The sequence below is a fragment of the Bombina bombina genome, chromosome 2 (assembly GCF_027579735.1).
Source record: "Bombina bombina isolate aBomBom1 chromosome 2, aBomBom1.pri, whole genome shotgun sequence".
Taxonomy (NCBI): Eukaryota; Metazoa; Chordata; class Amphibia; order Anura; family Bombinatoridae; genus Bombina; species Bombina bombina.
Genome location: NC_069500.1, coordinates 369,244,282 through 369,258,090, shown reverse-complemented (window position 1 = coordinate 369,258,090; position 13,809 = coordinate 369,244,282). Strand labels below are relative to the sequence as shown.

At 37.3% G+C, this 13,809-nt stretch overlaps 1 protein-coding gene across 2 annotated transcripts in view; it reads right to left on the bottom strand.

Annotated features, from left to right (window-relative positions):
* Window positions 1–13,809, bottom strand: part of RFLNA (refilin A) — an 82,316-nt gene that overhangs the window by 64,816 nt on the left and 3,691 nt on the right. The window lies entirely within an intron of this gene.

Genomic DNA, 13,809 nt, shown 5'->3' with positions numbered 1-13,809 from the left:
AAAAAAAAATGGACATTTAGGTCTTTGCATAAAGTTTATATCAATGTAAATATTTGCATAGGAAATTATGCAAATATTTACATTGATTTAATTTTGAGACATGGAGGATTTTAATTTCAGTTTTTTATCTCCACCCCCCCCCCCATAATTTTAATGAATTTTGGCATAGTTTATAAAAAACTTTATATTATATTATTTTTAAAATAAATACTTGCTGCTACATTTATTCAACTCACATGCTGTTTCCTTTCCTGAGTTGAAATATAAGGGTTAAATGCTAGAGACCACTGTCTATGTAACATGGCACCTGGTATCCAATACAGACATATTACAAACACCATGAATGACATAACTTATCAACAGGGCACTTAAAGCCAAATAAAAATGTTCATAAATTAATAATAATGAAACAAGTCTGCAATATACATTCATTGTTTTTTTTGCTGTATGTAAACTATCTGCTACTGCACATAAAGGAAAGATGTGTGGAAAGATTAGGCTTGTGAAAATCCACACTTTTCAGACTTAAATTAGAGGAAAAGGAAGAAAAATAAACAACAACATTTTCTGCAAAATCACTAAGCATTTTATTCAACGTAAAGTCTTTGTTAAATGCATTTAAAATAGTTATTGTTTGAAAGTAAAAAAATATATGTATTGTTTAGAAGGCCTGGGAAACACCTTTTAACCTTTTCATGACATAGGCAATTGTCCAAGTTCTGAATGTAAACAAAACCTAGAATTTCAGCTATATGTCTGTTCAACCATAATTTACCCCTTTCACATTAAGTGCACCTACACTAATTATATATTGTGTTTTAGAGGACAGATAGGCAGACATTCCAACCTGCAAAAACTAATTTCATGGAGGAGCCCCCCCGTGCCCTTCACTATACTACCTCACTGCATGCCAACCTCATTATAGTACCTCACTGTACCACCTCTGTATAGTACCTTACTGTACCACCTCTGTATAGTACCTCACTGTACCACCTCTGTATAGTACCTCACTGTACCACCTTACTATAGTACCTCACTGTACCACCTCACTATTGTACCTCACTGTATCACCTTACTATAGTACCTCACTGTACCACCTCACTATTGTACCTCACTGTACCACCTTACTATAATACCTCACTGTACCACCTCACGATTGTACCCCCCAGTCCCCCCCAACCCCAATTCAGAATTCCTCAGTGCTCTGATTATGAAATAGTTGAAAATGTTATCACATTATAGAGTATAGGAGTCTGCACAATATAAAGTATGGAAGTCTGTACAATATAAAGTTTGGGAGTCAGTACAATATAAAGTTTGGGAGCCTGTACAATATAAAGTTTGGGAGTCTGTACAATATAAAGTTTGGGAGTCTGCACAATATAGAGTTTGGGAGTCTGCACAATATAGAGTTTGGAGTCTGCACAATATAAAGCTTGGGACTCTGTACAATATAAAGTTTGGGAATCTGCACAATATAGAGTTTGGGAGTCTGTACAATATAAAGTATGGGAGTCTGTACAATATAAAGTTTGGGAGTCTGTACAATATATATAAAGTTTGGGAGTCTGTACAATATAGAGTTTAGGAGCCTGTAAAATATAGAGTTTAGGAGCCTGCACAATATAGAGTGTGGGAGTCTGTACAATATAAAGTATATTAGTCTGCACAATATAGAGTTTGGGAGTCTACACAATATAGAGTTTGGATGTCTGCACAATATAGAGTATGGGAGTCTGTACAATATAAAGTATGGGAGTCTGCACAATATAGAGTATTGGAGTTTGTACAATATAGAGTTTAGAAGTTTGTACAATATAGAGTTTAGGAGTCTGTACAATATAGAGTTTGGATGTCTGCACAATATAGAGTATGGGAGTCTGTACAATATAAAGTTTGGGAGTCAGTACAATATAGAGTTTAGGGGTCTGCACAATATAGAGTTTGGGAATATGTACAATATAGAGGTATGGGAGTCTGTACAATATAAAGTATGGGAGTCTGCACAATATAGAGTTTGGGAGTCTGTACAACATAGAGGTATGGGAGTCTGTACAATATAAAGTATGGGAGTCTGTACAATATAGAGGTATGGGAGTCTGCACATCTCACCTATATATATCAGGTATGCTGCTGTCTCACACTGCACTAGAGTAGAGATCAGGAAGGGGGAAAAGGCTAGAGTGGAATGCAGTAACTATTTACATAGAGGTATAACGGAACAGTGACACATAGAGGTAGAAATGAAAAGTGCAGGCACAAATTTGATTTTCTCTGGCACCGCTATTTCTGGGAGACTGTGTTTAATTTGCAGGTGTCAGGGAGCAGCTTTTTCAATGTGGGAGACTCCCGGACCTTTCCGAAAGAGTGGAGATGTCTGGATAGAGCTTTCTTTTAGCATCAAATATTTATTTCTAAACTATAATTTTAGATGAAAAAATTCTAAGTAAGTGTAAGAAATTAATAAATTGTATGTTTGCCAAACAATTTTATTGTGCATATCATCATCCTGATATATATTACTGCAATGTCCTATGATTAAAACAGTACCCCCCTTTACAGGTTTTATGGGGTTTACTGAAGTTACAGGGCCAAATATAGGGTCTGCCCATTTCAGTCATGCGTGGAAATTTGGCACATTAATTTTCTGAGCCTATGTCCTCTTTGAGACATTATAGCAGCCCAGGAATGAAAACTACCCCATCATGGCATACTATTTGCAAAAGTAGACACCCCAGGGTATTCCAAAAAGGCCATGTCTTGTCTTTTTGTGAAGCCCCTTTAGTCACAACACCTGGCCAAATGTAGTGGTCATATTTTTTTTTTAACTGTTTCTGTCATCAACCTTTTATGTTTTACTGCTATAAAACACACATATTTGTGTTTGGCAATGTCCTACGAGTATAACAGTACCCCCATGTACAGGTTTTATGGCGTTTACAGAAGTTACAGGGCAAAATATTTGGTCTGCCCATTTACATGGGAATTTGGCACATTCATTTTCTAGGCCTATGTCCTCTTTGAGACATTATAGCAGCCTAAAAATGAAAATGACCCCATCATGGCATACCATTCACAAAATTAGACACCCCAGGGTATACCATAAGGGCCATGTCTCGTCTTTTTGTGAAGGCCAAATGTAGTGGTCATATTTTTGTATGCGTTTTTTACACATACACTGCACTTTGGCTGTTTCTGTCATCAACCTTTTATGTTTTGCTGCTATAAAACACACATATTTGTGTTTGGCAATGTCCTATGAGTAAAACAATACCCCTCATGTATAGGTTTTATGGGGTTTACAGAAGTTACAGGGCCCAATATAGGGTCTGCCAATTTGCATGGAAATTTGGCACATTAATTTTCTGGACCTATGTTGCCTTTGAGACAGTATGGCAGCCCAGGAATGAAAATTACCCCCTCATGACATACCATTTGCAAAAGTGTATAACTCAGGATATTCTAAAAGGAGTATTTTAGTTGTTTTGTTTAACTTATCATGTCCTTAGTGTGGATGGGCTTAACATATAAAGGGGCAGGACATGGTCAAGGGATTTATGAAGTTAGGAATACAGAATGATAAAATAAAATAAATTAGGAACACATACAGATTGCTTTAAAATTAAAAGTTTAACTCTGTGTGATATATTCGAAAGCAATTAGTGAAACAGAGGCCAGATAGAGAGGGGCAGTCAGGGCAATGGTAACTAGAATCCTTCCTCACTCCTTTTTTATAGCAGACTCTGCATTTTTTCTGGGGTGTTCTTTTGCAGGCAGTGGGGGGGGGGGGATCCTAGTAGGAAAATGCCTGCTGCAGAGTCGCTGGACATTTTCAGAATGAACAGTGAGAGGATTAGGGGTCGGGTTAAACAAAATATCAGATGTTACATTTAACAAAAATTCCAAAAAAGTATAAGGTTTCCCTGTGCCTGCTTTTATGTAGAGCACATATGCATTATACACTGTGATCTGCATAATATAAAAAGCTACTTTTTGTACCAAGTTCTTGTTTTTCTTTGAATTAGATATGGCTGCAGGCACAGGTCAGCTAAATCTACCCCCCCCCCCCCATGTTTTTGTTGTACTTCACAAAGCACTTTGGCTTTAGGATCTGTGTAGATCTTTCCTTCACAGACAATAACACTGTAGCTTCATCATGCATAGTGGAGAGCATGTACACATGTTTTTTTATCAGTGTACTGAAGGGCCAGTAGCTTATTGTGGTGTAAAGCTGATATTGTGCCCCTACTTTTTTCCCCATACGTCAGCTTCTGGGGGAAACCTTTGCTATTTTTCGCGTTGTGCCACAGTCCACAGTTTCAAAATAAAATAACATTTTTAATAGCTCTGTACTGGTGTAAAAATTATCGAGCCACACATGGTACCCTTTGTTTAGAAGGGATAGTAGGAGAGCCCACACAATTTTCCCACTTGTGCCAACTGAATCTGGGCAGCCAGGTGAATCCAAGTGGCTAGCTTTACCCTGGTAGATGCGAAATGCACAGGTATACTCAGTACTGCATTCACAGAGTTTATAAAATTTTACCCCATAGCGGGACCTCTTGGATGGTATATATAGCTTGAAAAGCAATCTCCCCTTAAATTTCATGAGGGACTCATCTATACAAATGTCCTTGCCTGGGATGTAAACTTCTTTACATTTTTGGGACAGGTGGTTTATCAGGGGCCTTATTTTAAATAACCTGTCATGCAGGGGGTCATTTCTGGGGGGGCACTGGGAATTATCATTAAAATGGAGAAACCATAGCAACTGTTCATATCTCTCCCTCTTCATAATCCCTGGAAAAAGAGGGGTAGCCAGGATCGGGTCCTGGCTCCAGTATGAACATATGCTGGGTTTCTTCACAATCCCCATTACTAATGTCAGGGCCCAAAACTTTTTAATCTCAGGTATGTCAGTGGGGTGCCAGGTATTTTTTCTGACATACTGAGATTGTGGATTCTCTGAAAGATACTGGCTGGCATAAAAATTAGTTTGAGCAACTATATACTCAAACATGGTATCCGTCAGAATCAGAGAGAGATAATTTATTGGCTCACAAACTGGAACATCAGTTGTGATGCCAGGAGTCTGTAAATTTGGTAATTTCTGGGGCAGTTAAATTTAGGGGTAGCCAATTTTGGTCATTTGTGCAACGCCTTCTTTTAGGTGGAGAGCAGGGAGCACCAGCATTAGTTGCATCACTCAGGGACTCATTGGCCTCTATTTATCAAAGTCTGGAAGACCTGATCTGACAGTGCGGATCAGGTCCGCCAGACCTCGCTGAATACGGAGAGCAATACGCTCTCCGTATTCAGCATTGCACCAGCAGCTCACAAGAGCTGCTGGTGCAACGCCACCCCCTGCAGAATCGCCGCCAGCAGGGGGTATCAATCAACCTGATCATACTCGATCGGGTTGAATTACGGCAATGTCTGTCCGCCTGCTTAGAGCAGGCAGACAGGTTATAGAGCAGCGGTCTTTAGACCGCTGCTTCATAACTGGTGTTTCTGGCGAGCCTGCAGGACCTCAAGCTCTATCCGGAGCTTGATAGATAGGCCCCTATATCTGATGCCGTAAGGGTTGTGCTGTCAGACAGAGCAGAGAGGGTTTCACTCCCTGAATCTTCTGCAAGAATGGCATAAGCCACTTCAGCACCACCAATTCCCACTGCACTTCCCCCAAAATCCCACTAAACCACCCCAATTACCACCTCCCAATTACCACCCACCCTATTCCCTCAGATTCTTTTTTTTATATATATAAACTAAATAAAAATTAGAAAAGCACTGGGAAGGGCGGTGATTGGGAACAGTAGGAAAGGGGTTAACCGTAACTAAAGATCCCCATAAATAAACTTTTGGGCACTGATCAAAGCCCTAACAGGCTGATCACAGTAGCAGCTCTGTGATCAGCAGCAAAATATATATATATATATTTTTTTTAAATATATATTATTTTTTTTCTCTCTCTCTTTTTTGCAGCACACAGAGATGCTAATCTGCCTTCCTCTATCCCTCAGATCGCAGTGAGGGAAGAGAGGAAGTGGATACACTTGTAACAGCCAATGATTCCACTCACTGTTACAGTGGGGCAGGGGACGATCGTTACACCCCCTGCATGCTGATTGGATCCTGGGGGAGTGCCTGAGGTGCTAGTCATGTCCCCCAACTGGATCCAACATGGAGGAGGCAATGGGGGGGGCACAGGATTTAGAAACTGTTAGGATGTTCTATTCTATCCAAAAAGGCACTAAAGCCCAGTGCTATTAGGACGGAATAGAACGCCGTAACAGCGTTAAAAGGCCTATTGAATATTGTTTATTTTACGTTCTAGGCTGGTGCCAATTATGGGCTTATATAGAAAAGATCCTGCAGCTAGCAGCCAATCTCTGTGAAGCATGTATGAGGGTGTAGGGGGAGTGGAACCATTACCATATTTAAGAGTTAAATTACAGGAAAAGCAGGCAAAATAAAAAATGAAAATACTCTGCAACGTTTTTTGTTTTTAATTATGCATAATTAATGTTCCATTAAGTACAGAATCTGAGACAAACACAATTTGTATAATGCCCCTTTAATGGACAATACAAATAGTATTCTTATATAAAAAAACAGTTTTGCTATTCTAGTCCCAATTTATCTATATATCCTATGTATAAAACCTGCAGGCTGCTGTATGGGAAACACTTTAAAGCTCTTGCTAGCTTATACCACTTATTGCAGAAGCTTATAATATATCTCACTAAAAATATTATATCAGCACATTTTTTCCTGACATTTTGCAGCTTAAGGCCTCTCAATATACTTCCTTTCTTTTGAAATATACTTCCCTCATGTATTTTGTAAAATCCTTTAATGAATCTAGTGAGTCTGCAGAAGCTACAAAAAAGAAGATCAGAGCAACCTCCCTTACAGCAGTATATAAATAACACTGACATACAAATATATCACACTGCATTGCTTTCATACAAGAGTTGTGCATAGGACTATGGCTCCAGCAGGTCTAGCGCAGAGGCACCTGTCAGTTTTTAAGCTATTTCTTATAAGAGACTGACGTAAAAATGTGATAATTCAGCCAAGAATTCAGTGTTTACAAGCTGTCCATCACACTGCATATATAAATATATATATATAATGCGAATGTCTGAGAGTTATAGTTACATTGATAGGATAATATTTTTTTCTTTTCTGTCTCGGAGCTTCTGCTGTAGATGCAAGAATAAAAGCAGCGAATATATACTTAAAGGGACACTGTACCCAAAAATTTTCTTTCCTGATTCAGATAGAGCAGCAATTTTAAGCAACTTTCTAATTTACTCCTATTATCAAATGTTCTTTATTCTCTTGGTATCTTTATTTGAAATGCAAGAATGTAAGTTTAGATGCCGGCCCATTTTTGATGAACAACCTAGGTTGTCCTTGCTGATTGGTGGATAAATTCATCCACCAATCAAAAACTGCTGTCCAGAGTGCTGAACCAAGAAAAAAAGCTTAGATGCCTTCTTTTTCATATAAAGATAGCAAGAGAACAAAGAAAAATTGATAATAGGAATAAATTAGAAAGTTGCTTAAAATTGCATGCTCTATCTGAATCACAAAAGAAATTTTTTGGGTACAGTGTCCCTTTAAAGTGATGATAAACTTTACAGGTATTAGAATCAGCTCAAGAATGTAAGCAATATTTTACAGGGATTTAATTGATCACTTCAAATGAAGAAGTGTTATAACTTATTTTATAACCCCAGGGTTAGTCGCTGGTCTTTCTATGGGGGTGGTGCTTTCAATAGCTGGTGGCGAGAAAGCGCTATTTTAACAAGCCACACAATCCCTTAAAGAAGAGCACAGCAAGTCTAAAACCTGTAAAGTTTACCATCACTTTAAATAGTTAATGGGACTCCTAGATTCACAATAGCCACTTTAATCTCTCCAGTAAATTCTATGCCTATCTCTGTACCAAGCTCTATGGACTTTTGCAGATTTATACAAATAAATAATAATAATAATAATATGCAATATTTATTTAAAGATCATTTTGCTAAAAGAGACAGCATAACATGTTTTAGGCTTTTAAATTTACTTCTGTTATCAATTGCAATAAGTTAATTTGTTAAAAATCTCATGAGCTGTAATGCACTACTGGGAGCTGCCTGATGATTGGTGGCTTGACACATATGCCTCATATCATTAGCACACCAGATGTATTCAGCTAGGTCCAAGTGCTAAATTGCTGATATGGAGCTGATTTTGAATCCCTTTGTTAGGAGTTAAACACTGCTCAATATTGAAATGAGAGTATTTTACAAAAAGTATTTTCTTTTCCCCCTTTTTGTCTGTCCCTTTAATGGATAGGTTCCACAGGACTATAGATTAATATAGGGCATGGTGAGCACTATAGACTGATATAGGGAATGGTGAGCACTATAGATTGATACAGGGAATGGTGAGCACTATAGAATGATATAGGGAATGGTGAGCACTATAGATTAATATAGGGAATGGTGAGCACTATAGAATGATATAGGGAATGGTGAGCACTATAGATTGATACAGGGAATGGTGAGCACTATAGATTGATATAGGGAATGGTGAGCACTATAGATTGATATAGGGAATGGTGAGCACTATAGATTGATATATGGAATGGTGAGCACTATAGATTGATATAGGGAATGGTGAGCACTATAGATTGATATAGGGAATGGTGAGCACTATAGATTGATATAGGGAATGGTGAGCACTATAGATTGATACAGGGAATGGTGAGCACTATAGATTGATATAGGGAATGGTGAGCACTATAGATTGATATAGGGAATGGTGAGCACTATAGATTGATATAGGGAATGGTGAGCAATATAGATTGATATAGGGAATGGTGAGCACTATAGATTGATATAGGGAATGGTGAGCACTATAGATTGATATAGGGAATAGTGAGCACTATAGATTGATATAGGGAATGGAGAGCCTGATCCTAGTGAATGTATGGGTTAAGTTCTAGAGCACCTAGGGTTAAACTGATATTGGATAGAAAAGTGATTTTATCAGTTAGTTTTAACCCTTGGTACACATGTTAAGGGTTAAAGGGTTAAGTTGTGGTGGGAGATTGTCTATTTAAAAATAATTGTAACAAACAAGGTGTTCATTTATTCAGGAAACTTTCACGCTCTACCTGTTTGTTAATATATTGCAACATTTATAATATTGTCCCCACAGTGAGTGAGGAACAATCCCAGACAGATTGTTGTTACAGCTACTATTCCACCGCTAACCATTTCAACAGCAGCTTAAATTGGAAACTGCATCAGTTAAGTTACAAAAAAATGACTTGGAAATGATTTTCCGGGAGCTTAAAATAAATGCTCCCCAAAGCCCAAGGCAACTTTCCACGTGTGCATCATGTAGACGTTATTTACATAAAAGGGTAAGAGACATAACATGTTGAGTCATGATGCAGAGCAGCCCCACTCACATGCAAAATGATATTTGCTTCAACTTTTGAACAACTCTCAGGAAAAGTCTATTTTTTTTTCATGTATTTTTACCAAAGCACTGATTGGTCCACACAACTCCTGACTGTCTCTAGCACAGTGCTCAGATATACTCTCTTAACAAGAGGTGGAAACAGTTTGAAATGAATCTCTGTGTTTCCCATCATGATCACATAGTTCTCATATTTTCACCTTTATGCTCCTTCCTGTTATTTCTTTATTCCTGATGACAGTCTAGAGAAAAAGCCAAAAAGAAAAGATATACAGTATATTCCGTTCTGTATTGCAGTGTTGTATTACAAACTATCTGGACCATTTAAGAGCCAGTTTCCTGGTAGATGGATCGGAAAAAAATATGTTCACTGAATGCTCATCTCTAAAAAAGTACCATAGACTAAATATATCATTAATTAACTTTCTGATGAAATTGTGCATGAAGTCCATCATTTAAGAAAGTCCTGTGAGAAATAAATGAAGGTATTAACACCTGGGCGATCACACAGAGCATTCCAATGTGTGAAAGGTCTTTCTGACCATAAGCAATTAAAAAATATCTGTATATTTTGCTGAGGAGGTCATTTGATGACTGATCTGTTAATATATAACAAATATTTTAAAGCAGAGAGTTTGAAAGGATATTGGAGCACAAGGAAGATGAGAGATTCAGCAATGAGCCCTGCACTTCTTGTCAGCCAAAGAGCAGGGTCAGGGCATTTTGCTGCTCACAAGGGTCGTTTTATGGGTACCATGGCACTCCGGCACCTGGTATTTAATAAACATAGGTTACCAACATTTTGATCCACTTATTACCTATATATATTGTAAACATAATTTATTTAATCTGTTATTAATTATTAATCCATGAAAGCTTTAGATTGGTTCAAGTCAAAAATAATTTGTTTGCAACTAACTGTATACAATAAATAAGCGTGTGAAGAATAATCCAAAATATCAGTAAAATCCTAGGAGGCTTTTTGTCTGTCTGGCTCCTGTTAAGCTCTGTATTGCTATATAATTATACCAGTGCTTTACATTTAAATATAAACTGAATGCTGTAAAATTGAATCATACACATTAAAGAACAACAATTCATTGGGTTGCCAGGACTCTTTTCTGCAAGAAATGATGAAATAAAATATACTTAAATGTAAATGAAGACTAGCAAGAAATGCATGTTGCAAGGTGTTCACACTACCTGATATGTTCAAATTCAGCATTTTTATTGGTTTAGAGGGACCAGACCCCTCTAGCCTGACAATAAAAAAAATAGTTTTATGTAGCCACTTTTTAAACAGAACAAATAAAAAAAAGTGTCATTGTCCCTTTTAAATGCTTTGCAAAACATAATTATGTATATGATTCCGCATCAAAATATCAACTACATTTTTGTATTAAATCTAAACAGAAGATATGTGTACAGGCGTACCTCGGGGATATTGCGGTTCAGTTCCAGGCTACCACAATAAAGCGAATATAGCAATAAAGTCACACTAATTTCATTATTTCCCAGTTCATATAAAACTTATATGTACACTATACTGTAGTCTATTAAATGTGCAATAGCATTATGTCTAACAAAAACAATGTACATACCTTCATTAGAAAATGCTTTAAATGCTAACTATCATCTAAGCCTTCAGTAAGTCGAACAGGCCCATTTATCAAAGGGCTTGCAGACCTGATCCGACACTGCGGATCAGGTCCGCAAGACCTCGCTAAATGCGGAGAGCAATACGCTCTCAGCATTTAACATTGCACAAGCAGCTCACAAGAGCTGCTGGTGCAACGCTGCCCCCTGCTGACTCGCGGCCAATTGGCCGCCAGCAGGGAGGTGTCAATCAACCCGATCGTATTCGATCGGGTTGATTTCCGGCAATTCCTGTCCGCCTGCTCAGAGCAGGCGGACAGGGTTATGGAGCAGCAGTCTTTGTGACCGCTGCTTCATAAGTTGTGTTTCTGGCGAGTCTGAAGACTCGCCAGAAACACGGCCCTTCAAGCTCCATACGGAGCTTGATAAATGGGCCTGATAATGTTTTTGCTGGTGGTATATATATATATATATATATATATATATATATATATATATATATATATATATAAAGGTGTGTATATATGTGTATTTATGTGTTTATATATGTATATATGTTGGAAAAATGGCACAGACAGACTTGCTTGACACAGGGTTGCCACAAAGTGCAATATCTATGAAGCGCAATAAAGTGAAGCGCAATAAAGCGAAGTGCAATAAAACTAAGTACGGTATGCCTGTATACTATTACCCACTACTGAAATGCTCCAGCACGCATTTAAAAACACAGATAAGTACCAGCAAATAAATATGTCTTTATATACAAACCACATAATCTCATAATGAGTGATTCAACTGGCTGTATAGATCAACACCAGCAGAAAAATGAATCATAGCTGAGATATACATGTGAAACACAAAATACCTTATGAACAGTTGGGCTTTGGGAAGGTTTTTTCAGTTGATATATTTATATGTCACTTAATATTACCGATATGCAGTTGCAAAATTCCAATCTAATCAAGTCAATAATGTAATCCTTTCTTGGGAGGAGTGGCAGATCTAGCAATGATATAGTTAATGGAAGCTTACCAATGATGACAAGGATCCTTGCACTTCAAACATAAACACAAACTGTACACCTCCCATTAAATCCTCATCTCTTTCTCATCTGGTGCCGCGGGAAAATCTGTAAACCATTAGCAGTAACTGTTTCCTAGGTCTACACAGCCATACTGAACCAAGGATCATTAACTGTTTCATATTTCAAAAGTTAAGGTAGAAAAATAAAGCCAGCTCATTTTAAGTAATATCTGAAAAAACAGGTATCCAATTTCATAGTTTCCAGCAACAAATATGTACAGATGTCTCTGTGGTTAAAATATAGAAACACAAAATAAAAAAAGACCCACTAACTTTGTTCTTCTTTGTATCGTTTACACAACAGTGTTTAATACTAAGCAAAGTTACAATAGATGTCTATTTAAAGGGACAGTCAAGTCCAAAAAAACCTTTCATGTTTTAAATAGGGCATGCAATTTTAAACAACTTCCCAATTTACTTTTATCACCAATTTTGCTTTGTTCTCTTGGTATTCTTAGTTGAAAGCTAAAACTAGGAGGTTCATATGCTAATTTATTAGACCTTGAATACTGCCTCTAATCTGAATACATTTTGACCACTAGAGGGCATTAGTTCACATGTTTCATATAGATAACATTGAGCTCATGCATGTAAAGTGACCTAGGACTGAGCACTGATTGGCTAAACTGCATGTCTGTCAAAAGAACTAAAATAAGGGGGCAGTAGCAGAAGCTTAGATACAAGGTAATCACAGAGGTAAAAAGTATATTAATATAACTGTGTTGGTTATGCAAAACTGGGGAATGGGTAATAAAGGGATTATCTTTCTTTCTAAACAACAAAAATTCTGGTGTTGACTGTCCCTTTAAGTCAGTCCTTCTATATTGTGTCACATATATCACTGTTACACACTTTAAAACCAGCACATCATTAATAGAGAGTGAAAGATCTGAAAATAATACAAATATTGAAATAGGGGCTTAAATTGATCTACTCACTGGACTTTGAAGATACCTTTTATAATCAAGCGTAGGATGATATCCAGGATGAAACCCTCTCCCATTAAACCAGATTAGCCTGTTTTTCGGGGGAGGGTTCCAATGTCATTAAATTATCTCCCAGCATTATCAGTAAGTAAATGTCTGTAGACACACAACATTAAAACGCCCACCTCTTACTTTCAACAAAGGAATTTAAAGCTCAGAAAATACATCCCATAAAAATTATTCTGGTTTGGGGTGGGGGTCCAGGAAATGTAGGACAGACCATATGCAGGCAAAAATGTGCACACCTAAATACATTTTTAAAAATGTCTACCTGAAACGCTTGTTGTCATTTCTTTCAATAAACGAATACATTAGATTTAAAGGGAGAAAAAATACGGGCTATTTGAAAGTGCACTGCTACTGGTTATAAATTGTATTAGTATAATTAGTGTGATTTACAATCTTCTTCCTGTATTCCTGTATAGCTCCATATGTTAGTGACACAGTATGATTAAAGGTCTGATAACACAAGATCAAGTATATGTAGCTATCATAAAAATATGGTTGGTCCAAACAAGAATCTGTTTTAAAGCTTTAAAGGGACAGTTTACTAAAAAAAAATCTCCCCTTAATTTTGTTCCCAATGATCAACTTTACCTGTTAGATTGTATTAACTTGTTTACAAGTATTTCCTTTACCCTTATATTGACATTTGAAA